This window comes from Marmota monax, unplaced genomic scaffold, assembly GCF_021218885.2.
Source record: "Marmota monax isolate L192 unplaced genomic scaffold, Marmota_monax_Labrador192_F-V1.1 WCK01_AAM20220418_F8-fsc00047, whole genome shotgun sequence".
Classification (NCBI taxonomy): Eukaryota; Metazoa; Chordata; class Mammalia; order Rodentia; family Sciuridae; genus Marmota; species Marmota monax.
In genome coordinates this window covers 11,562,726-11,588,636 of record NW_026692072.1, presented here as the reverse complement: position 1 = coordinate 11,588,636, position 25,911 = coordinate 11,562,726, and the positions used below count along the sequence as shown (strand labels likewise).

The 25,911-nt window shown below is 50.1% G+C and overlaps 1 long non-coding RNA gene across 4 annotated transcripts; it reads right to left on the bottom strand.

Annotated features, from left to right (window-relative positions):
• Positions 1–2,733: 2,733 nt before the first annotated feature.
• Positions 2,734–24,422, bottom strand: LOC124101157 (uncharacterized). Of its 4 annotated transcripts, none has more exons than XR_009228096.1 (6): positions 24,013–24,422; positions 22,799–22,853; positions 20,974–21,198; positions 9,388–9,542; positions 4,759–5,479; positions 2,734–3,911 (listed from the first exon to the last, which is right to left on the bottom strand). It is a non-coding gene; the product is annotated as an uncharacterized LOC124101157 (long non-coding RNA). The 4 variants fall into 4 exon arrangements; XR_006854548.2 differs by having other exon boundaries at positions 2,734–4,907; positions 5,194–5,479; positions 24,013–24,418; XR_009228094.1 differs by having other exon boundaries at positions 2,734–5,479; positions 24,013–24,420.
• Positions 24,423–25,911: the final 1,489 nt, after the last annotated feature.

Sequence of the window (25,911 nt, the reverse complement as noted above, 5' to 3'; positions counted from 1 at the left end):
ATATGAAATGGTACCAGAAAAAAAAAATGTGCAGACTAGCAATTGAGCCCTGTCTCATCCTGGTTCAAATGACATTGTCTGAGCTTCACCAACCTCGCCTTCTGCACTAATTACAGACCTTCCCTGGGGAGGAAGGCTGAGGCCAGGAGGTCGTCATTACAGGCTCCCTTGCTGGGGGGAGCAAACCCCAATGACCAAACCCAATGACCAAACAAAGTCTCTTGAAGAGAGGCCCAGGTTCCTGGGCTGAGCCTCTTGGAGGCCGCCTGGAGGGGAAAGGGTTAAGAAGGAGGCAGGGATTGGAGGGCTGGCTAAAATATAGTCATGGGAACCCAGACCCAACCAGGGTCCCCGAAGGGTACCCTTCCTCGCTCCCCTTGCTCGGGCTTGGACACCTCCTCATCTTGCCCCCCAAGATGGCGGCAGCCAGGGCTGTGTTGGGGCCTCCCGTCTGTGGCCGGCAGCCGGCCGCCGCTCCCTGTGGCCTGTGGGGACCAAGCCTTCTTTAATCTTCCATTTATCTTGAGGCCTCGCCCCTCTGAGATTGGCTTTGATGTGGGGCCTGCTGCTGGGGGTAATCACAGGTTTCTGTAGCCTGATCTGGGCTCTGCCCAAGGCCCTCAGCCCAGGGGGGACTGGGGGGCTCCTGACCATCAGACCCAGACTTTGACGATGACCTTGGCAGATGGGGCCCGCAAGAGCTGTGGGCTCTGCTCGTGGAAAGGCTGCTGCTGGGCCCCAGGCTGGAGCAGAGGGATTTATTCCCACCTTGTCTCCCCCATGGGACAGTGGAAACAAAGTAACAACCATGCGACAACAACCACAGCAGGATCTAGTTATGCACCAACCAAGCCTCCAGGCTGAGCGGCTTCCACTCTCAACACCTGGCTGTAGGATCATTATAAAGGGGAGGAAACGGAGGGGTCATCCATCCAATATGTCACCAAAAAGGACTGCGTTCCTACTGTGCGCCAGGCACTACCCTTGGCTCCTAGGATGCAGTCGTGAAACAACTGGGCAGGTTTCTACTTGTAGGTGCTGGGAGGAGGGTGGGTCATGGGCGAGTGGTCAACTAGGCGCTGGATGTCGCCGGGCCTACTACAGAGACAGCGCCTTGAAGCAATGTCGCCAGGCCTGACAGGGCCACTCTTTGGGCACCGTGGACAGACATGGCCTCTACGAAGAGGCAGGACCTGAGCGGAGAGAGGGAGTTGGCCATGGGCCCATCTGGAGATAGTGTCCTGGAGAGAGGGAAGGGAAGAGCAAAGGTCGCCATTGGAGGACCTTGTCTCGCTCCAGGCATAGCAGGGAGGCCCGCCCGAGGAGGGTGGGACTCAGAGGAAGGAGATAAGGAAAGGGCTGGATAAGGAGGAGGTGTGGTCCCTGGGGTTCTGCGCAGGGTCTGGACTTGATGGGTGGATGTGTTGGGAGGGTCTGAGCGGGAGGCTGACTTGACATAGCTGACGTTTGGGATCCAACAGAAGGTGTGGCACTGAGGAGCCAGCTCTAGAGCCCACGGGGATGGCGGCTCCATCCTGATTCAGTCTGAAGGGCCAAACTGTGCTCTTGTCCCTAGGTAGTCATCCGTCTCCCACGAGAGGCAGGGACCTTGGCATCCCTGGTGCTCAGCAGAAGGCCTGGCACAGACTCCAGGCCCGATTGCGCTCAGGAGTGGCAGACTCAGCTTCCGGTACCTCCCCTGACCCGGCAGAGGGTTTGGGAAAGTCATTGAAATCTAGGTGTCATTTTTTTTTTCCATCTGAAAATGGGGAAGGAAACCATATCCACCTTGTCTGTGGGCCCTGCCTGGAGAGGCTCAAGACACCCACTATGCGCAGGGCCTATGTGGGATAGGTGTTGGCCAGGACTCTGCTGTCTGCTCTCACAACCTTATGCCTGACTGCTTAGAGGCTCAGCAGTGTCATGTGGCACCTGCCCTGCTCCACGGGGCAAAGCATACTCAGGTCACCTGTTGTGTGTGTGTGTGTGTATGTGCGCGCGCCCCTGTTCACCTGTGTTGACAGCACCTACAGCATCGCTGCCCTGGCTCGGTGGCTTTTGGGAACTTGACCTCTAGGGCTTGGGGAGGGAGACTGGAGACAGGAACAGTCCATCTGAGCTGCTATAACAAACTACTGGAGGCTGGATGGCTTAGAAACAACAGAGAGGTATTTCTCACTGTTCTGGAGGCTGGAAGTCCAAGATCAAGTGCCAGCAGCTTCTGTCTAAGGACAGCCTGCTTTCTGGTTCATAGATGGCCATATTTTTGCTGTGCCTTCATATGCAAAGGGGGTAAGGGAGTCTCCCTCCAGCCTCTTTCATAAGAGCACTAATCCCATTCATGAGGGCTCCACCCCTTCCTAATACCATCAGAACCTACTCACCTCCCAAAGACCACGCTTGATACCCTCACCTTGAGGGCAAGGATTTCAACATATGAGATACACACACACGCACACACACACACATATTTTTACATACAGGTCTTTGAACCCAGGGGTACTTAACCATGGAGCCACATCCCCAGCCCTTTTTTATGTTTTATTTAGAGATAGGATCTCACTGAGTTGCTTAGGGCCTTGCAAAATTTCTGAGGCTGGCTTTGAACTCTCCATCCTCCTGCCTCAGCCTCCCAAGCCGGCTAGGATTACGGTATGTGCCACCGTGCCCGACCTCAATGTACGAATTTTTTTTAAAATATATATATTTATTTATTTTAGTTTTAGATGGACACAATATCTTTATTTTATATTTATGTGATGCTGAGGATCAAACCCAGTGTCTCACGCATACAAGGCGAGCACTCTACCACTGCACCACAATCCCAGCCCCTCAATGTACGAATTTTGACGGGGAAACAAACATTCAGCCCGAGCTAGTGGCTTCCTCTCACCACCATGTCCCTGGATTTCCTGCAGCTCCTTCTACACCCTCCGTCACAGTTTGTAATCAAGGACATGGTCATTCTGTTCCATCTGCCTGTGGGCTCCTGAGGGCCAGGTGGCTCCTGGATCTTTGTATCAGGGTACAACACAGTGTCTGGAGTCTCACTGGTGCTTTGGAAGTGACTGAGGAACAAATGAATGGTCCAGAGTCCCTGGAGTCAGAGCCGCTGGAGTTCCAGGATTCCCGACTCCACGTCAGCCACGTCACTACTCCTGTCTGGGCCTCAGTTGCCTCTTCTATGTCTTCATTCATTCATCTAGGGACGCTCATCTCTAGATGTGATGATCCCGTGTGTTCCAGGGATATGGAAATTAGAATCCATGCTTCCTCATGAAACTGGAAAGGGTCTCAGGCATGGACAGCAATCATTGCAGTGTCATGGGTAATTGTCTTTATGGAAGGCACCAAAGTGGCTCAGAGGAGGAAGTGGTGGACTCTGTGCTTGAAGAGAGGTTTCAGGATGGTGGGAATTTTCAGGATGTGTTCTTGAAGGGGAGGGGCTGGTGTTTGCTAGGTGCCCAGAAAGAGAAAGGGTGCTCTGGACCAAGGGAAGAATGCGGCAAAAATTCTGAAGGTACAGATGAGGCTAGAATCAGAAGTGTCTGGAGAACACTTCTCACACTTGCTTCTGGCCAGGAACGTGTGAGGAAATACGGGGCAGGAGAGGGCAGCCAATGGCTAGACGTTGAGGGACCTTGTTGACCATCTAAGCGTTACCCTGAAGGCAAATGAGAGCCATCGGTAGATTTTACGGAGGAAAATCACATGGTTGGGACTGCATTGAGATAAATCACTCCGCTGTGGCATGGACAATGGATTGGAGAGGAGCAAGACTGCAATTGACCAGTGACGTCAAGAGACTGTAGCCGTTAGCCAGGCAAGATGGGCTAAGGGCCTGAACAAAAGCCAGCACTGGTAAGAGTCACTTCTGCTTGTCTGCGCCGGCCAGGTTCTGTGTGAAACATCTGCAAATACGATTGCATTTCACCCTCCAGCTGCCCTGGGAGAAGGTGCTATGACTACATCACACCCCACACTACGATGGGGGTGGGAGCTCAGTCACATAGAGCTCGGCACCTACTGACCTATCCACTATAATCAATAACGCGAAATAACGAAGGCCGACGTGGAGCAGGACTGGGAGTCCAGGGTTGGTTAGGGGGCAAGTCTTCTGGCCATCAGACTGTGGGAGAGGGAGGAATCAATCCCTCCTACTCAATCTCTGGGAGCCCAGACACATGAGCAGGCTTCCTGGCCCCTACACCTATAGGTCTAAGGTGCTGGGACAGTGTCCAAGCCAAGGAAGAGGGTTCCTGTATCATTCCCCTGGAGGGTGACACAAGGCCCGGCATTGAGGCCCGAGTCATTACTGCCTTTACCCCTCCCCTGTGGAGTGCTGGGAAAGGGAGCCCCACCCCAGAAGTTCAGGCCCTGGGAGAACATTTTTGTGGCCTCCCTGGTCTTTCCAGGACCCTGCCCCTCTCAAAGGGATGACTGGGTTCAGCCTGGACGTCGGGGCGGGTGCTCCTGTGTGTCACACTCGTGGGTGGGCCAGCTCAGCACTGGTCATCTCTGGGCCAGGCCCTGTCCTTCATTTGGCTGAGGCTGGCCAGCGCATGCTCCACCTCTGTGGGCCCTGAAGACTCCGGTGTCTGAGGAGCAGGGCAGAGTCCCTGGAGGTTCCATTTTGGTCCTGGGACTGCAGCTAAGGAATGGGACCTGCCTTCTAGTAAGTGGCTTCCAACCAGGAGAGTGGGTTCTGATTGTGTTCACTTCCTGGGCCACAGATTGAGGTCTGGCCTCCCCGCTTACCTCTGTGGATGCTCCCAGGCCCACAGCAAGCGGGGCCAGCTGACATCAGGGGACCCCAGGACTGCACATAGCACCCCTGATTCACACCCCCGCAGTGACGCCGTGGCCTCCACCTGCAGCTCCGCTTTGTCTCCCGTAGGTCAGGGCGCCTGGTTTTGTTTTTAAAAAAATAAAACAGAACCTGACTCACAACTCAAGAGAGGCTACTGCCTGTTCAGAACCAAGGGCATCACCATGGCAACCACACCATCCATGAGCACTTGAAAACATCATTACCAACAGTGACCCTGCATAGTCTGTCCCACCTCAGAGCAACCTGCAGCCTCTGCAGCTGCTTGGCCCTGAGCATGGAGACGGTGGATGGCCAGGCCTGGACTCCCCCAGAAGCATGGAGCAGAAAGTAGGGACCTCAGGTCCTCCTTCTCCTCATCTTACCTGCATGCCACCTGCATCTCCATCTCAAAGGAGCTGAGAAGAGCTCTCCCATGCGGGGGCAGGTGCTAAGGGTGGATAAGGGTCCACACTTTGGAGCCCTGGATTCTATGATTGTACTTCTAAAGTTGTGGGAGGGTGCAGATGCAGAGCTCATGAGTCAGAAGTCAAGTCATGTGAGGGTGGCGAGCATGAGGATGACCAGGACTGGACGTTCACCACCAGGAGCCTCATGGAGTGGGAGACATTTTGTACATCTTGTTTCGGGTCTCTTGCTGGAATTATGTACCTGGAGGCAATGTAAATGGATAAATAAATTTTAATTAATAACAATATCTACCATTTATTGAGTGCTAAACTGTCTGCTAAGCTCTGTAAAACTTAATTTCTCAGATAGATAAATGGGTTAATAAAATGTGGTATATATACACAGTGGAATATTAGTCGACCATGAAGAAGAATGAAATTATAAAATTTGCTGGTAAATAGATGGATCTGGGGACATAAGGCGAAGTGAAATAAGCCAGTCCCAAGAAACCAAAGACCGAATGTTCTGATATGTGGATGCTGACACACAATAAGGGTGGGTGGAATAGAAGTTTATTGGATTAGACAAAGGGGAATGAAGAGGAGCGGGGGGAATGGGAATAGGAAAGACAGTGGAATGAATCGGCCATGACATAACTTTCCTATGTTCATATATGAACATAGAAAATACACGGCCTTTGGCATTCCACATCACATACAACCACAAGAATGGGTTCCTACTTAGAATAAGTTATACTCCATGTATGCATAATACATCAAAATACATTCTAAGGTCATGTATATTTAAAAAGAACAAATTTTTTAAAACTTAATTTCATATAGAAAGCATATGATTACCCCTATTTTACAGATGAGGAAATTGAGGATAAAAGAGTTTAGCTCATTTCCTTTATGGAAGGGTGGAGTTGAGATTTGGGTTCAGGTCTGCCTGACGGGTGTCCCCATTATCATAGCCTAAGTCTCAACTGAGGTTCAAGCCACATGCTAAGCAGACAGAGGCTCCAGGCTTGCCTGGCTTAGGAAACATTCTCCAGGAGCCTCAGCTGATATTTCTCCTCCCCAAATGGTCTCTGGGGACTCTCATCAGAGTCCCTGGAGAGACTGAAGGGTTCTAGGCTCTCAATATCTGTTGCATGAGATCTTGGGGGGTGTGGGCTGCAGGATCATCCATTGTCGGCAACTTTCCGGGTTAAGCTTGATATTTGAGAATTTAGAGCTGACTTAGGTCTGGAAAAACAGGGACCACGTTGACACTGAGACATGGCCAGGGCCTGGCCCACCATGTGGCCCAGGGTAGTGGCTTGGCTCATAAGCATTGGTTGAACCTGAGGGAGGAATGAATGGGCCCCAACAAGTTGCCCCTGCCTCTCCAGGGCGAGCGTTCCCTTGGCTCCTGAGGGTTAGCCATCTCCTCCGGCACTTCCTTCACTCCACCAGGACCTTCACTCCTCCCCCGGAACTGCCCACCCACACCTGTGACTTTCCCTACAGTGGGAGAAGCAGGGGACACCTGCTGCCAAAACAAAAGCTGCATTCTGTTAGCAAGAACCAACTCGGCCCCTGAGCTGGCTTTCAAGCTACAGACCATCCCGGCTCCTGAATATGGTGGCTTCAGTGGCACCCACAGCTTAGAGAGGAAAGCGTGGGGTCTCCTCCTCTGACAAGTTTTGAACATAAAAGTGGATTTTATTTTTGGTACTGGGGATTGAACCCAGGGGTACTCGACCACTGAGCCCCATCCCCAGCCCTATTTTGTATTTTATTTAGAGACAGGGGCTCACTGAGTTGCTTAGCAGCCTTGCTGTTGCCGAGGCTGGCTTTGAACTTGCGATCCTCCTGTCTCAGCCTCCAGAGCCACTGAGATTTACAGGCATGTGCCATTGTGCCCAGCTAAAGGTGACTTATTTATCAGAACAAAATACCCAAATAAGGTAATGAATCTATAAGGTGATGAATCTATAATGTATATTATGGAATATCAGTCACTAAAAATTTAGAATTGCCAAAATATTTAATGAGAAATATTCACTGACAAATAAGAGGAGAAAAAAAACAAGATATTAATTATATACACTGGCAAGGCTCCACCCCCCCCCCTTTCCTTTCTTTATTCTCTCTCTCTCTCTCTCCCTTTCCCTCTCTATTTTTTTTTTCTTTTTGGTACTAGGATTGAACCCAGTGGGGTTCAAAATAATAATGAAAACTAAATTAAAAAGGATGAACTGTATGTTTCCAATTTTACTTTAAATTAGACTGGGTGATTTATGAACAACAACATTCATCGCTCACAGTTCTGTAGACCTGGAAGTTCTAAATCAAGACATTTTTACACATTGACATATAAACAGAAAAAGCAGACAGAATGTTAAAAACTAAAATATTAGCAGAATTAATTCACAGTGGGGAGGCTACGGGGATTTTTCATGTTCTTTTGTTTGTGTATCTGTTTTCTCCAAGAGTGTATTGCTTTTTTTTAATCTTTATTTATTTATTTCTATGTGGTGCTGAGGATCAAACCCAGTGCTTTACCACTGAGCTACAGCCCCAGCCCCAGTATTACTTTTTAAGTAAGAAAAAATACTAAGACATAAATGGAATGATCCTAGTGAGATTGATATGGATCTTAACCATTAAAAAATACCTTTTTTGAGTCTGGGGTGGTGGCCCAGTGGCAGAGCGCTTGCCTAGCATTCGTGAGGCACTGGGTTCCATCCTCAGCACCACATAAAAATAAACAAATAAAATAAAGGTATTCTGTCCCTCTACAACTACAAAAAAGGTTTTTTTAGAAATACCTTTTTCATGATTATATGGAAAAAAAAAAAGCCCTGAAAAGATGTGTGCTAATGTAAATAAGGACCCGAGAACTGTTCAAATATATTGCTAAGGGGGAAAAGTTATTCAACGATATGATTCCATTTTTTGTAAAAAGAATAAAATGATAAAATAAATGCTAGAAAAAGAACTGAAAGGAAACAAACCAACATATCAATGATCTGGTTCTAGAGGAGAGATTCTGGTGATTCTTATTTTCTCCATTATATTGAGTGTTTGCTAAAATTTCCCAATGAAACAAGGATATTCTTATTTATTTTGCTTTATTTTGGTGCTGGGGATAGAACTCAGGGTCCCACTTATGCCCAACGTGCATTCTACCACAAAGCTACACCCCAGACCCTAGTCTTATCTATTTAAAAGTGTCATTTAGCGGTGTTTTAATAATACAGAAGAGCACATTGCAAAGCATAATAAAACACACACATTTCTCCTGCCCCAAAAGTTGACACTGCTTTGTTATACTGAATTCCTGCCTTTATTTTTAAGAAACGAACAGGTCGCACTTATGAATGTCTCTCATGACCATTGGAAGTGTTTGAATGAGAGATTTAAACATCCTTTCTGGGGCAGCCCCGGGTGCTGTGCAGGGAGGCCAACAGGCCAGCTCAGGGACTTTTAAGTCCCGTCTACCTTCAGCCTGAGGTTTGGCTCCAAGTGACTGTTTCCAGCAGCGAGTCGGCCTGGGTGCCAGGGCGCCAGATTTGCCTGGCGCTTCCCGTGGAATCTACAGTGGCAGGGGCTGGAGGAGGTGAGGAGCTGGGAGCGCTTCCCTCCTGAGCTCCGCTGGTGCCCAACTAGTGTTTACGTAAAGGGTGGGGCCTGAGGCTCCCGCTCTGGGGCCTTTGCTCTCAGGGGAGCTGGCCCTGGGGCAAGCCACAGGAAAGGATGGGGAAACCACTGTCTCCTTCGAGGCCCAGAGGCCGCAGCTGGCAGGGTTCTGGGAAAGGAGGGCCCAGCAGCTAGGTGGCCAAGTGGCCGGGGGAGAGGGTGGGGATGCGGAAGGAAGGATGAAAGAAGGGAAGAGGCGGAAGCTGTCACATTCACCTGCCCATGGAAAGGCATCATGCCCAATGAACAGATGAGGAAACCAAGTCTCAGAAGGAGTAATGAAGGCATTTGCCCAAGAGTCACAGTTCCTGTGAGTCCAGGCTGAGATTCAGACTGACTCCCGGGCTCCCACTCCTGATTCACACAGGCTGTACCCTGTGGGGCTGAAGTGAGGGACTGGAGCATGGCTGGAAGGTCACTGGAGGTTGACCTCCGAGGGTAGTGGGTCTAGGGACGAGATATTCTGCAGCAGCCTATCCTCACCTGGTGGGCCACCAAGGTACCAGTCACCTTCTGGCTTGGAGTCTCAGAGAGGTTGGTCAAGTCTGAATTGATGAGTGCCCTGGTAGCCTCTCGTTTTGACTTTGTAGAGAACAAGGGACCAGAGTCAACTCTCCAGGAAAACAGCTGAGCATTTCCTAGGAATCGAGACATGGATGAGAGCGGCAACCACCCAGCCCTTCCCACCCAGACAGCAAATACTGCCAGCCACACACATGCATGCGCACACACACACACAGCCTCAGCAGAGGCCAGCCTCCTAGGAGACCATCCTTTTCAAGCCTTCCCCTTGCTTTCAATATCTGTCATACATCCCAAGTGTGGGACTAGGACGGTCCCCTCCTGCACTCAAATGCCAGCCCCAGTGCCTGCTTGGTGAGAAGCCCTAGGCAGAGACACCACAACTGATTGGGATACTGGCCCTTCCTCATTCTGGCTGTGTGACCTTAGGCTGGTTCTTTAACCTCTCTGAGGTTCAATGCCTTTATAAAATGGGGATATCATTGATGATGACAACATATCATACCTCTTCAGCAGGTGGAAGACAAAGCCTAATAATACACAGTGATCCCTTGACAAATAGAAACACCTGGGAGAGTGCCTGAGGTTTGTGGGGCTCCTCCGCCCCCTTCACCTGCTCCCCGTCTCAGACTAAAATGGCAGGAGAGATGCAAAGCCTCCGTCTCCTCCTCAGGGGCTGAAGATTTCGCAGCTGGGACTCCCAGCTGACACTGAGCAAAAAGAGGATGTACCTGAGTCTGAGGTGCCAGGGAAATGGGCACCAGTCTTTGGAGTGGAGCCAACATATGGCCCCCCAATTCACAGACCCTCAAATCTTGGCACATCCCAGTTTGACTGCCCCACACTGGGAACCCCCTTTGGTCCCCTGCCCCTGCTTTCTGAAGGTCCTCAGAGGCAGACCATTTGACCCAGGTGCTGTCCAGTCTATTGTTGTTAATAATGACACCACTGACTGGCTCTCCAGGGGACGCGCCAAGCTCTGTCTCCTTCCATCCACCCAGCAACCATGGGAGGGTGACCATTATTTTACCTATAGCACAGGTGGGGACACTGAGATCCAGAAAGGTTTAGTAACTTGCTGAGGTCATATAGATAGGTGGTGGCTCAGTTGGGATTCTTTTTATCCTTTTTTTGGTACCGGGGATTGAACCCAGAGGTGCCATCGAGCCACGTCCCTAGCCCTTTTTATATTGTATTTAGAGACCGGGTTACTTTGAGTTACTTAGGGCCTTGCTAAGTTGCTGAGCTTGGCTTTGAATTTGAGATCCTCCTGTCTCAGGCTCCCAAGCCGCTGGGACTACAGGCATGTGTCACCGTGCCCCGCCCAGTCGGGATTCTTATGGAAGCTGGGAGAATGTGAGTGACAGATGAATCCTGACGGACAGGAAGGCATTCTACTGCCTCAGACCTGCCTGTCACCAAGGCTCCTGGTCTGAGATCCATTGGGCTGCAGAGTTCTGTTCATGGTCACCTAACCTAGCACCCTAGGCGCATACTGGTGACTAGAATGGGGCTTCTGGTCACCCTCACATTTGGGAGTTTCAGGCCACTTTCCCAGAGAGACTCTGCCCCAATTCCCAGCTGGCCTGGGGTAGGCAGGGTGCCGTTGGGAGACCTGAGCCCAGGATCCATGGAGGGAATGTTGAGAGGGCACTTGGGCACTTGGCATCCAGAGATCGCAGCAGTGAAAACTGTCACTACCCCCATGTCTGGAAAAACAAAGGGAGGAGGTGGTGGGTCAAAAGCTCTGGAGTAGGGCTTCCCAGTGGGAGCCAGAGCCAGAGACGCCACCAAGGCTGGGGAAGGGGAGAAATATCCAGACCTCTTTTCTCCTGCCCCCATCTTCCTCTAGCACCTCTTCCTGGGTCAATCTAGTCAAAAGCCAGTTGGCAAGGGGGCCTGACGTTTGTCATTTGCCCTCTACAATGCCGAACAGAAAAGAGAAAGGCAGGAAACAGAAGTGACAAACGATCGGGACCCACACCTCCCCAAGGCCACCTCCTGCTTCCACGGCCACCCCTCATCTGCTGCAGGGCTCCTGGTGAGTAGAGGGCAGGTAAAAAGGTTCCCAATGTGGAAAAGCACTCTTCCCTCAGGAAGAAGACCTCCTCCTAGCCCTAGGCCAAGCCTCTTTCCTGACCCAGCCCTGGTTGGGTTCAGTAGACCTTGACTGCCCTTTATAAACTTGACCTGGACTACCTGTTGGTCTCCACCGGCCTTGTCCTTCAGTGCCTGTTTCTCTCTGGTCCTTTTTCCTGTCAGCACTGACTTCCCAGAGCTGGGGCCTCACCATGCCTGTCCAAGTTACAAAACCCAAGGAGCAGCCACCAAATTCCAAAGACCTCACACCAAGTGCTCTGGTTAAGAATCCAGGCTGGTGTGGCTCTCAGGCCTGAGGTCAGTTCAGCTCTGTCACTAATTCTGAGCAAGCGGTTTTACTTCTCCAAGCCTCAATTTTCTCATCTTTAAAAGGGAATAGCGCAGGATACAGTGGCACATGCCTGTAATCCCAACAGCTTGGAAGGCTGAGGCAGGAGGATCACAAGTTCAAAGCCAGTCTCAGCAAAAGCAAGGCACTAAGCAACTCAGTGAGACCTTGACTCTAAATACATACAAAATAGGGCTGAGATGTGGCTCAGTGATCGGGTGCCCCTGAGTTCAATCCCTGGTACCCTCCCCGACAAAAAAAATGGAACAGTGATAATACATACCCACAGTGTGTTGTGAAGATAAAATAAGCTAATACAGGTTGAGTGCTGAGCACAGTGCTCAGCACATAGTAATTCTTCTGGAAGCATTAACTCTAAAAGAGAGCTTGGAATCAATTCAGACTCGAGAGGAAGCATCTCCGGACTCCCGCAGCCCTGGCTGAGCAACTCATCCACTAACTAGTGGCCTCCTTGAGAGCTAATTCTTTCACATTCAAAAGATGAGGCAGACTTTCCTCCTATGCTTCCCCAGGCTGCACAAGGGAGCAGGGAAGTGGAGCCCTTATGGATAGAAGAAGGAAATATTGTGTGTGGAACTGGCATGCCGCCATCTTGGTCCCTAGTGATGGCAGTCTGAATGGCTGAGCACTGGGCACCAGAAATCTGAGTGTCCCAGATGTAGGCTCTGACTGATGTCTGAGCCTTACAGTGGCCCTGTATGTCTGTTTCCCAGCAGGGCCAGCCTCTGGTCTTATCTGGAAGAACAACAGCATGACAGTGTAGGCTCTCCTAGGGTTTTCTCCTCTGTGCTTAAAGCAGGAGATCTAGTAGACCCCCCCACCCCCGCCGCAAGAAAAAGCCTTTCATGTAGCATAGTAGTATAGAATCTTGGGATTTTGCAGAGCCACAGGACTTAGAAGAGGAGCCCAGGGGGATCTCCCATGAGGCTGTGCATGGTTAGCTCTAGAGGGGTCTTCACTCTGAATGGCAGATGGGCTTCTTTGGAAGAGGCCTCAGATGGAGCCATGGGATTTGGAGTTGGGTGGTCCTAGCTGTTCTTGCTGGAAGGTGTGCCAGACTGTGTCCAGAACAATCCCCTTATTTTATAGCTGAAGCCTCAGTTCCCTGAATGCTATGGTTTGGATAAGAGGCCTCCAAAGGCCAAGTGTTAAAGGCTTGGTCCCCCACCTGTAGCACTATCAGGATGTGGTAGACCCTTTAGGAGTTAGGGCCTGGAGTGGGGAGGTTAGGTCACTGGGGGTGTGCCCTTGAAGGACATACTAGGATCCACCCACTCCCAATCTGTGCTTGCTTCCTGGCTGCTGCAAAGTGAACAGATCTCCTCCTCACACACTCCCACCACGATGTGCTGGGTTGCCACCAGCCCAAAGCAAGAGGGCCAAGTGACCGTGGACCGAAACCCCTGAAATCACGAACCCAAATAAACCTTTCCTCTCAGGAAATTTTCTCACCATGATGGAGAGCTGACTCACAAAATGTGTAGGAAGCTGGGGGGGTGAGCCTGAGAATTTTCTGAAGATGAATTCCATGCGATGGCGTTAGAAGTTCAAGTTGGGCAGACGGAAAAAGGAAGGCTTGCAGCTCATCTGAGAGGTTGTCATTGCAAGTACAAGAACATTGGCAAATGTGTGTTCCCTCTACAGTTATTGACAGCTGTGACTTGGGCTCTGTGCTAGGCACACAGGGCTGTGAAGCAGAGTAAAACCCTGTAAAGTAACCAAACAACAGAAACAAAAATCCAACCCAAACTGGCTTCAACCAAAGGATGTCCATTGGCTCACTTAGCTGGAAGATAAGAGGTAGGGTGGATTTTATGGACTGAATTATTATCCTCCACTTTTTTTCTTTTATATTGAAGCCCTAATCCCCAGTGTGACTATAGCTGGAGAAAGGGCCCTTTAAGGAGGTGATTAAGGTTAAATGAGGTCATAAAGGTGAAGTCCTAATCAGATAGGACCGGTGTCCTTATAAGAAGGGGATAAGACTCCAGAGATCTCCTTCTGCATGCACACACAGAGAAGAGATCATGTGAGGCCACAGTGAGAAAGATGGCTGCCATGTACCAGCCAGGAAGCGAGGCCTCACCAGGAACTGTTTCTGATGACACCCTGATCTTGAACTTTGGTGGAATTTTGTCACAGCAGCCCAAGCAGATGACTGCTGTGAGCTTCTAAATTGGTCTGTCTAGAAACTGATTCCTTTCTGGGTGGTTCTCTTGACCCTGCTCTTCTCTATGCATAGCCTCCCTAGGCTGGTAGCAAGGGGTCTGCAGCTCAGCAGTGTTCAGAAGGACAAAAAAAGAGGTTATTCCACGACACTCTCTTATGAAAACAGGAGCACTTTTTCGGGAAATCTCTCATCCAACTTTCCTTCTATCTTTTGCCCTAAGCAGGTCACATGCTCAGTCCTGAAACAATTCCTGAGACCTGGAAAGGCCAGGCCCTATGCATTTTGTAGAGTGTGGGAGAAGTTGCTGTAATACTGAATTGTAAATAATAGAAATTTATGTCTCACTGGACATAGTGATGCGTGCCTATAATCCCAGCGGCTCTGGAGGCTGAGGCAGAAGGATCAAAAGTTCAAGGCCAGCCTCAGCAACTTAGTGAAGTCCTAAACAACTAAATGAGACCCTGGCTCAAAATAAAATATAAAAAGGGATGGGGATATGGCTCAGTGTTTGAGTGTCCTTGGGTTCAATCCCAGGTACCAAAAAAAAAATAAATAAATAAATAAAGGTAAAAGCTGAAAATATATGTGTTTAAAAAGAAAGAAAGAAAGAAAGAAAGAAATTTATGTCTCTTTCACATAAGAGGAAAGCAGTCCGAGACTGCTGGGAAGGCTTGGCCATCCTTCACATGTTTTTCTTCTCTAGATGCAAGGAGACTGCTTCAATTTCTATCATCTCCAAGCCAGAGGGAAAAGGACAGGAGAAGGGTTGGGGAAGCACATGCACATTCCTTTGAGGGCACAGCTTGGAAATGGTACAGTCATTTCTGCTCATGGTCTATTGGTGAGAACTTGGACACATGGCCACAAAGCAGGCTGGGAAATGTAGTCTTCAGGGAGGCAGCCATTGGCTCAGTGGAAAATCAGTTCCATTCTTAAAGGAGAGTGGATATTAGTGAACCAGGAACATCTTTGCTTCACACTGACTAATTTAGGACCAGAATCAATTCTTGGGAAGGGTGGTGGGCCCATCCTTGGGGCCTAAGAAGGGGTCAGGTCCCACTAAGGCCCATAGGCTTGCATAAGCCTCTGTATCCTGAATCTGCTTGCTATAACAGTTTAGCTGGTACATTTAATTATACCCTGTGCCTTGTGTTTCCTTGGCTTCTCTTAGGAAGCTGAAAGGAGAGAATGGATATTTGATAGTCGACCAGCAAGGTCTACTTCATTAACCTGCCCATGAAGTCCTCAGATTCTAAGGGGAATGACAGATTTAAGCATATAATTATGGGTCAACGTGACATTTGGTAAACTAGCAGTGTTATATAAAGCCCAAATAAAACAAAGGGAAGAATTAAGAATAAGCATCTTAGAGCCAGTAAGGATGGGGTACAGTTGGCACGTACCTGTAACCCCAGCTACCTGGAAGGAGGAGGCAGGAAGATTGCAAATTTGAGGCCAGGCTTGGTGACTTAATGAAACCCCATCAGTACCCCGGGGGTTCAATCCCCAGTACTGGGAGGAAAAAAGAAGAGGGAGAAGAGAACAATGAGTTCACTTTGGCCCCTTAAGGGACATGTGGGACTTTCCCTAACGGTTTTGGTTGGGAAGAGCACTTCCGACAGAGAACAGCAAAGGGATGGAGGTGTGCACACCCCCACCCAGGGAGGCTGGTGGTATGGTGGGGGAGGGGTGGGACTCTGGGAGGTAGGCGGGGCTCAGTTTATGAAGGGCACCTGAAGGCCAAGCGCAGGACATAGGCTGACAGACCTCTGGAAGCCGTGCAGGATTTTTAAGCCAAGGGAGACACAGTTAGATGTATGTCTTTCTCTGGAGAATGACTCGTTTGGAAGTTATGTCTCTAATTTGGTTGAGTAATGAAGAGAGTCTGCATCAGATCAGGGTTTTGGTGGTGGGAACCAAGGCCAGGAGACAGTTTGCAAGGAGATTTCGTGGAAGGAGGACAGAACTTGGTAACTGGTTGACGGAGGAGGGTTGAGTGAGGACGAGGCGATTGGTGGTTTAAATATGGTTAAATATGATCCTAAGTTTACATGCTGTGCTAGGAACCGGAGGAGGAGGACAGGAAATGCAAATTTTGGGGATGAGGGGAGAAAATGCTTCTCCATTGTCCTAACCCTGGTCCATAACAAACTTCTTTGGGATACTTAAAATATGGCACACTTCATTCAAGGTGTCTGAACACTGTCCCTGGTCTGCAGAACACTCCCCACCCTTGAGTATCCATTGACTAATTTCTCATTTCCTCCAAGAGCCTCTTTTTTTGGGTGGGGGGCACTAACAGGGGATTGAACCCACAGGCCCTTAACCACTGAGCTACATCCCAGTTCTTTTTATTTTGAGGCAGAGTCTCACTAAGTGGCTTAGGGCCTTGCTAAACTGCTGAGGCGGGCCTTGAACGTGCAGTCTCCCTAGTTGATGGATTAGAGGCATATGCCGCCATGCCTGGATTCCAAGAGCCTTTTTTGAATACCTAATCTGGGTCAGAAATTCTCTTTTATATTCTGTAGTCCCACATCGTTCCCTTTCCACGCCTCTCGCAGGTGGTTTTGGAATGCCTGACATACCCAACAAGCTGGTCATTCCATGAGGACAAGAGCCACATCTGCCTCATTCTCTGCTTTGTTATTAATCCTGAGTACAGTGCTTGGTACCCAGTGGGCACTTGTCCTGGCATCCAACAACTGCCACTGGCAATAACATTTGGTCAATACTTTGGATCTGGACCTACTCAGATGTGACGGAAGCCCATGAGGCCTCCATGGGGATAGATGATGTGACCCCTCTGTAGATTACTCTAGGCCAGCAGCTCTCAACCAGGGGTGACTTTCCCATGTGGTAGGTCTGGGGCATTTTTGACTACCATGACAGAGTGTGTGTGCTACTGGCATCAAGAGGGTAGAGACCAGGCACACTGCTGAATATCCCACAATGCACAGGACAGCTTCCCACAACAAAGAACTATCCAGCCCAACTTGTCAATAGTGCCTAAGCTGAGAAACCCTGCTGTGAAGATCAGGGAGCCAGCTGGCAAGGCCAAGTTCCAATGTGGCCCAGTGGCTGCTATGGCCCAATTGAGTAAGAGCAGGAGAAGTTTAGCGGCTGTCACAAGAAATATGGACTTGTGATGTCCAGCCAGGAACCACCTTGGACTGGGCTTCAGTGAAAGGCCCCAACACCTTGGGCGGTTTCCCCTTAACTGAACTCCCAGCCATAAGCCCGGCAGGCCCAGCCTGGCGCTTGCCTCCCTCTGACTCACTCTCCTGGGTTTCTTGGCTCTCTGGTGTAAGGGCACCGCACTCTCTTCCCGCCCCATCTGCCTCGCTGATTATTTTCAGCTCGGCTCGCAGAGGCCCAACGCTGCAATTACTCCCCAACCTCAATGGCTCCTTCTGAAAATAACATTTGGGTCGAAGAAAACCTCAGTCTGGTGGGCTGGATTTTATATGAAACGGTTAAAGCCGTGGGTGTGGGCATGGGGTGGGGGTGGGAACAAGGGAGTGGCCCAGTGGTACAATTAAAAGAATCTGGAAGAAGGGAAAAGGAAGGGAAGTGATGAGAGGGAAGCGGTGGTGGTGGTGAGGGCTGTTGCGGAGCGAAAATATACCTACTGTGCAGGGGTCAAGCCATACGCCAGGTTCCTGTACGCCTCTAATTGAAGGTTTTGTTGGCTGCAATAGCCCCACCCCTCCCCCATCTTTGAAGCCTGGGAAACTCATGTCTGCCTGGGGCCAGAAGAATTAGCCTATGGGCATGCCAATCTTTATCCAAGCTAGTGACCAAATTTTCCAACCCCAAAATAGGAGACACATGGTTTCACATAGGGTATTTTGTTCTCTGTCCTGAAAAAAATGGCATTCTGGGAAATGTAGTTTCAATGCTGATAGGTGGAACTTCTGAGCAGTTCCATGGTCCGCGGAGAAGAGCAGATAGGACTCGCACCAGGATTCTCCGGGACACCAGAGACCCATATGGGTTACTTTAGGGAAGAGAAATGAAACACCAGAAATAGGAAACCTTCTCCTCCCCAGGATGTAGGGGTGAAGAGAGAAATATCTAGAAGCACCTTTTGGCTTCAACAAAAGGCGGAACTAAGCTTAGCTATGGAGTCACTGGACTTGGGTTCAGTTTCAGATAGTACTAACCCCCAGGGACCTCCAGCAGCAGCAGCTGAGGCTCTCTGAGCCTTTATTTTGTCATCTGCTAAGATGGCAGTAGGGACAGAACCTACCGCCTGCGGCTACTGTGAGATGATCAGAGGTGACACACGTGCATTTGACACACACTAAACAGGCTGGAGCTCAGGGGTGCTGCCCTTGGAAAGAACGCCTGGACGCTGGGTGGGACTGAGTGGGTCCATCCTGCAAGAGACAGATTCTGGAGCCCTGTTCCTTACCCTAGTTATTTCTGCCCATTATATGTCACCAGTTGGGTTTGCCCTATGGGGACCTTTCAGAGCCATGGTGCCCAGGGCAGGTGACCTGGGGAGGCCAGAGGGTCCTTCTGCCTCCTCTGTGGACGTCGCCACCCCTGTGGAGCTGGAAGGAGAGGGCCTGCCTAGTTGTAATGGGTGCCCACGGTGCATCAGCACTGAGTTAGGCGCTGCAGACACACCTGCCAGCAAGGTCGAGGCTCAGTGCTCAAGGATCTCCAGGTTCAGCGAGGGGAGGGGAAGCAGGGAATTATTACACACAGTGGTGGTAAATGCCACAATCCAGGTAAGAAAAAAAGCCCAGAGGACACACTGGAGGGGCCCACACCCATCCCGCCTTGGTAGGAAGGAAGAATCCCCCGAGGAGAGACTTCTAGATTGAGAGAGAAGTCCTGAGTTGGCCAGACAGGAGGTATGGGAAGAAACTATTTCCTTATTGATAGATAAGGAACCTAAAAGGTTCAGGTCCCACAGTGACAGCAGAACTGGTATTTGAACCCTGCTTGTCGTGATTCTCCCTCTCCTTATGCCAATATCCCTGTGCTGTCCAGTTCCCTATCGGCCTTCATCCAGGCCCTGACATTTTCCAGAGACTTGCTCTGGAAAAAGGACTAGGATTTGGATAATCCTACTCCTGGTCCTCCTTGCCTAGGACAGCTATGTACGTAGTGGAATTTGTCTCCTGGCTATGTGATCTTAGGGTAGTTGCTTAACCTCTCTGTGCCTCACTTTCTTTTCCTGTGAGATATAGACAACATCCACCTCCTAAGGTGGTCATGAGGAATTAGAATGCATTCAATGCTTAGAACCCAATAGCTATTATTACCTCCAGAGTTTCAAGACAATGTTAGCTAACATATATACATTTTTAAAAATTCTGAATTTATTTTTCAAGCTGTGGTTTTGCTAATATTATTGCTTAGGTCAAGAATACATTAAAAAAGGGGAATCGATTTAAAGTTAATTTAGAAAAAAAGTTAATAAAATAAAAAAGTAAATTAAAGATATAATATTGATGGAATGTGGGTAGGAGAAAATCATAAAGACAATACCTGAATGGTTGATAATTTTGAAAAACAACCTATGATGCCATGTTCCCTCCTTCAAATTAAACCACAGGCCAATGAGGCCTGACTGAGGAGCTTTAGAACCCCGACTGCATCTGAGATTGGGAGGCTCGGGAAGGGAAGTTGAATCCAAAGGCCCAGCTCTGGAAACCAAAAGCCAACTCCTCCACTTCATTCTCCCAGTGCGTTTGGGGGCGATTCGGGCCTCTCTGATTTTTTTTGGATCACTGGGTCAATCAGTCAGCCAATGCCTCGGGAGAAGTTTAATTAAGCTCAGATCGCTGGCGCGAGCTGCCAAAGGTCTCCCCGCCCTCCGGGCCCCGCCTCCAGCACATCTGGAGAAAAGCTTCCCCACCTCCATCAGCCAGGCGGGGGCAGGGCTGCAGCCCGCGCATGCGCTTCGGTCCGGCGCCAGGCGCCCCACGGCAGGGCTCGACTCCCAGAGCTGCGTTGCAAACTGTTGCATCAGACAGCAAGCAGCCGGCAGGGCAGCCAGGGTTTCTAGGAAGATAGGAAGGGTTTGAGCTCCTCTATGGTCGCTTGGGAGCGCTGGCTGTCACTCACGGTGTTTATAAGCCGGTAACAGGATCCCCTAAAATCTCAAGCTTGCGCGGGTTCGGGGAGGGCTTCTGCCACAGGTGAAACTCGACTGCTTCTGCCCCCGCCCAGCGCAGGCCCCAGGCTGGACCCAGCGAACTGGATTCCGTCTGCTTTATTAATGGCAAAGACCCTGAAGGAATGAGCTGGGTTTGATTTCTCTTCCCGAGTATAAGAATGCCCCTGAGGAATTTCACACTCTGTGAAAGTGCAAAACTAATTTCCCCAGACAAGCACTGTAGCCGGTTCCCAACAGGGCTTGGCAAGATCCCAGCAGGAATGTTCAGCGGTTTCCAAATCTCTTTAACCCAGCAGCTGCACACGTAGACTGCTGCGTTAGGAGACCCCTTTGGCCATCCCTGACCCCTTGGTGGGAGGACCCAGGTCCTTCCCAGACAGGTCTTTCTTCTGGCATATTTCAGTCTTCCATATTAGGGAGATTTTGGACCTCAGCCAGTGAATGCACAACCACAGACTCTTGCCCAGGCGGCGCGCAAAGAATTTCCCTTCATTCAAATAGGTCGGCGCAAAAGCTGACCTCCTTATTGTCCCTTATTCCTCCAGCCTCTGGGCCACTGCCTTCCTCAAAGGGACAGAAAATAATGCTCTTATCTAGAAGGGATGGGACAGACTTGGGGGTGAGAAAGTCAAGAATTGTAAGAATACTGATTTGGAAATCCCTTTCTAAAGGGATTTTCAGGGACAAAATCTGAATCTTAACATTCAATCCTCTTTTTATTGTTTGGGAATGGGTCAAGTCCAACATTATCCAGTAGTAATGGATTTTCCAGATAAACAAAAACTGGCAATTTACCTTAAACATTTTGTCTTTTTGGGGGTGTGAAGAGCGAAAGTCCCTTCCAATTGGATAATCCTGACAGCTACAGCAAGCCCAGAGTTCTTTCTTCCCCTCATTATTGTGAATCACTTGATCCCAAGATTCAATTTAAAAAACAAAAATGACCTGGAAAACTGGTAAGCATTATCCAGTGGGTCCGTTGCCAGACAGTCACTGTCGTTTGTTTAATCCAGCATTTTCCTGTGAACAGTGGAGAATTATGTCACTATGGGATTTTCATTGTAAGAGATGCTTCCTAAGTATGGCCTAGCTAGCTCAGTCATCATTAGCAGCGCTCTTATGAGCTGAAGGAATGACAACTAGAAAGGACAGGAAAGAATGCAAGTGTTGGACCTAGAACATTCCCAAGCCCTGCTTCCGAGGGCCCAGAACTGCTGTCAAATTGATATCACCAGGACAGGGATCTGGGGTCCGAGGACATGATGTCAGGGAGCTGTCAGGAGCTGCCAGGATGTCAGAAGTGTCTGAGCAATGGTCTCTGGCTGGAGAAGCAAGCCATTTACTATTGTAGGACCTGGTATGGAAGTTGGAGTCAGGAGGTGAGGATCCAGGTGAGAGTGGGAGAAGGTGACCTCTGATGAATTCATGTTGGGTTCCTCACTGCTGGATACCCCCAGTACCTTTATAGAGTGGGATCTCAAGACGTGTTTGTGGAGTGAAGGCACTGAAAACATGGCAGAAGGTGTCAGGAAGGACAAAAAAAAGTCCAAGAATTTAGCAGGAAGCAGCCTGGGACTGCCCAAGCTCTCTTGAATTGGGTGATGAGGAAAATTCTTCTTGTTTAAAAACAGAGAAATAGAGCCAGAACTATTAAGTGACAAGTCTCATGAGGTCCTTGCTGCCTTGATTTCTTTGTCTGAAAAAGCCACCAGTTGGTGATTTCAGAGCTAAGCATTATTCTATGGTAACCAAGTAATGTGACATCATCAACAGTTGCCTTACCTTGACTGAATTTCCAGACCAAACATCTGGAAAAGTAGGAGTCTGACAGAGTGACAGACTCAGAGGACAGGAAAATCCCCCTAGATTGCATTTTAAGACCATAAGCACAGTGGTGGCCCAGATGGTTAGAGGGTGTAGGCATTCACTACAAGTGCGATTGTGCTCCCACATCTATTCAGCAAGTGCAAATTCTAGACACTATACCCAGCCTGGCCCAGACAGAGCTCTTATTCTAAGGGCTTATGCTCTAAATTCCTTGTGGAAAATCTGTCTTTGAAATGTTTAAAGCACCTCATTTAATCCTCATTTCCACTTCAAGTCATGTCCCTCCTTCCTGAGAACCCACCACATTTTAAGTTTGTAGCTGGCTTTCCTTCTGTTTTTGCTATTTATGTGCCAATTTAAAGGGTGGGGAGAGCCACATTAATTTTAAAATGAAACGCAAATAGCAAAATGAGACTTGGTTAAAGCAAAAACCACAGAAGGGATTTTTTTTTCCTCCCATATTTTTCAGATTTTCCTAGAACCACCTTTATTTCCTTAGAGCCCAGACATAGAAAGTGAGTGGGCCTCTTCGGGTGCTCTTCCAAGTAGAAGCGAAAAACCTTGGTCCTAGTCTCTAATAGCACCTTTAGGGTTTGTTTTTCTGTTTCAGATATTTGAGTCGCAAAGTGGAGCCCAGAAAGCTAGTCAGTCCTCAGTTCAATGGGGCACTCTAGTTAGTTTAAGGTTGTATATCCTACCTCTTTTGATCAGTGTGTCTCCTTGTACATCCTGGTGACGGGGACATGACTTAAAATGTAAATATTCCTGGTGGAATCCCAGCTTTGCTACTTACCAGTTTCCTGACACAGTCACCCATCAGGTAGGAACGAAACCCAGAACTCTCAGAGCTGTAGTGAGAATCAATGAGTTAAGACATATAAAGGGCTTGGCCCAAAAGAAGCCTTCAATAGGCGGTAGCTATTATGAAAATAGAACCTTTCATCTGTCTACTCCTTCTTAACCACCACCACCCCTCTAATTTTTGAGAAAGAAAGAAAATTCGTTATCTATTCCAAGAGGATGATTCGATTCGTCCCCATTTTAAATCACCCAAGGTCCCACCGGAAGGGAAGACAAGGTCGAGTTGGATTTGCGAACTCCAGGGCCTTTTAATGGAATGGGATCAGTATCTCGCCTCTCAGCAGGAGGTGAATCAATCCGTGGTGTAGGGCGTGGGGAAGCCTTGGAGGCAGATGGTGGGGTGACAAAAGCGCAAAAGATGGGGAAGCGAAGTCAGGTAAAGCAGATTCAGTACTGTCGGGAGGGCTCTGAGGCGTGCCAGCCCCCGGGAAGAAAGCTTCTTGATCCAGGGTTGAGTCCAGGCATCCGGAGGTGGAGGTCTGCCTGCCCCTAGGTCTGGTGACCGTGGGACTCTAGGCGCGTGCGGCAGCGCCCTCTGCCGGCTGCGCGGGGCAAACCCTGGGCCAGGCTCCGCGGCTCCGCAAGTGGGACTCTGGATCCCTCCCTCTGCATCCGCCCCCGCTCCATCCCTTCCCAGGACCGCGCGCCGGGTCCAAGACGAGATTCCCGCAGATGCGTTCCTTTTCTAAACCAGAGGGCCAAGCAGGGACGATGCTCGGAAACACTCGATGCACCAGGGGATCGGAGGCCACAGGAACTCACCCAAACCTATCAGGGGCTGCGCCTCTTGGGACCAGGGGCCAAAGCCTGCTGGGCTATCGGAGGTGGTTTGGAAGTGGCATCGCCTATGGCCAAGACCGCGGGTTCTGCGGACAGAGAGGAGCCCTGGGTTCGCTTTCTGCCTCATCCATTTTCCAGCTAGGTGACCTTGGGCAAGGTACTTACATTCCCATGTGCCTTAGTTTCCTCATCTTTAAGATGGAGAGGATGATCCCGACCATAATGGGTGGACATGAGAATTACATGGGATCAGACAACCTGGGTTGGAATTCTGGCACTGGCATCAGCTAGCTGTGTGCCCTGGGGCAAGTTATTTAACCTCTCTGCCCCGGTTTCCTGCAAAATAGGGATAATAACGGTACTTACCTCCGAGGGTTGTTGCTTGCAAAGCGCTTAACCCAGTGCCTGGCACAGAGTAAGCGCTCAATAAATGGTAGCTATTATGGTTGTTGTCGTCATTATTGTTCTTAAGGGCGCTGAGCACACGAGCAGAGCTCTAGCTTGTGGCTATTATTAGTCTCTTTTTCGGGTCCAGCTATTTCTTTCCGGGCATTGTTAAAATCTTTTACCATGCGCTCGCGTCCTTATCAGTAGTCGAAGGACAGCCAGCCTTCCCGAATTTGGAAAATCGAGGTTCCCCTGGAGGAGGGCCAAGGACGCGGCGGTGGGTTGCAAGAACCGGGACCTCCCGGGAGGAAGCCCGCGCCCCGCCGCCTCCGCCCGTGCCTCCATTAGCGCGCGTCAGAGCCGCAGTGACGTAGCCGGGCCCTCGGGCCGGGAGGCGCAGCGAGGGGAGGCGCGGCCTGGATGCGCGGGGAACCTGGGGTGGTGACGATGGCTCAGGCTGTCCTGCCGCGCGCAGGAGGCGCCCGGGGCCATACTCCAGCCGAGCGGGTGCAGGGCTCTCCAATGCTGCTAGAGGGTAGGCGGAAGGCCCTACTTCGGTGGGCTCTTCCGCGCCTGCCTGCGCCGGGTGCCACTCGGGGCTCCGCCTGCAACCCCGCCTGGAGACCCGAGGTGACAACACCGGCTCCGAAGCCCGGGGCCCTCCCAGCACGCAGCGGGCAGACCGCCCGGAGGCCGCTTGGAGTCTGCATGGTCCTTCTCCTCCCTGCCCTCTCCTTCCCCTACCCGCCCCAATCCCACTCTTCCTTGTCCCCAGGTGGTCCGCTCATTTCCTTCTCCCTCGGCCCGGTGGACCAGCTCCTTTGCTGTCAGTGGTTCGTATCCACCCACAGGAGGCGCCTCCCACTCCTCTGCGCCTGCGGTCCCCGGAACGCCCATCTCATTGCTTGCGGGAGAGTTCCACTTGGCTTGCCCCGCACGCACCTCCAACTCTCTGTGCCTTGCCCTAGTATTGTCCACCTCAGTGATGGCGTTCCCACCCTCCCCATCGTCCTAGACGCCTCGCATTCCCTCCTAAATCCCTCTCCAGGCTTCCTCCAGCCGCATTCCAGCTATCCTCATTCAGACCTTGTAAAGCGTCCCTCCCCCGTGGGCTGGTAACATTTGCTTCTCAAAGGTTTCCGTGTCAGCACTGCTGCCTCCTCCACATCCACCGCACATGCGGGGCGGGGCCGGAGTGCGCTACCTGTAACCTATCTCTGGCCACGACTCTCTTAAGGCAGACCAGCCTGGGACTCCGATCCTCCTTGTCTTCACGGACACTTACGTCTGCCATTTTCTAACACTTTATGATCTGGAGCGTCACACTATTTGAGATCTTCAGTGTCTTCGTTGTTGTTAGGTCATATCCAGGGAATTCACATCTCCTTCCCTCCCCCAGTGGGCTTCCTCTTACTCACTCCTGAACTCAAGATGTGAGTCACCTTTACAAGGACGCCCCCACCTCCTGTTCTGCCTTGTGGCTGAGTGTAGTGTCTCTGGGCTTCCTGTTATTTGTCAGGTTCTGGGGAGAGAGGCCTGATCCTTCAGGATGGCCTGTGGTCTGTACAGGGTCAAATCCAGCCCCTTTCTCCCTCTGCCATGGCCACACAGGATCTTTCTATCTGCTCTTCTTTCATTCCACTCTTTCCGATTCATCTGCTCCAGCCCATCCCCAACTCATCAAATCCTCCTCTGGTAGCTCAAAGTGGAAATTTTAAAAATTAAACCATTAAACCTCCAGGGAGTAATATAAACATCTGTTTATCCTTCTCGCCTTCTCCTCCTTTCCCTTTGTCAAAGTTTAACAGTTGCCCTGCTTAATTCAAATTTATTTATTTTGCCTCTGAGCTACATCTTCAGCAATCCATCCATCCTTTT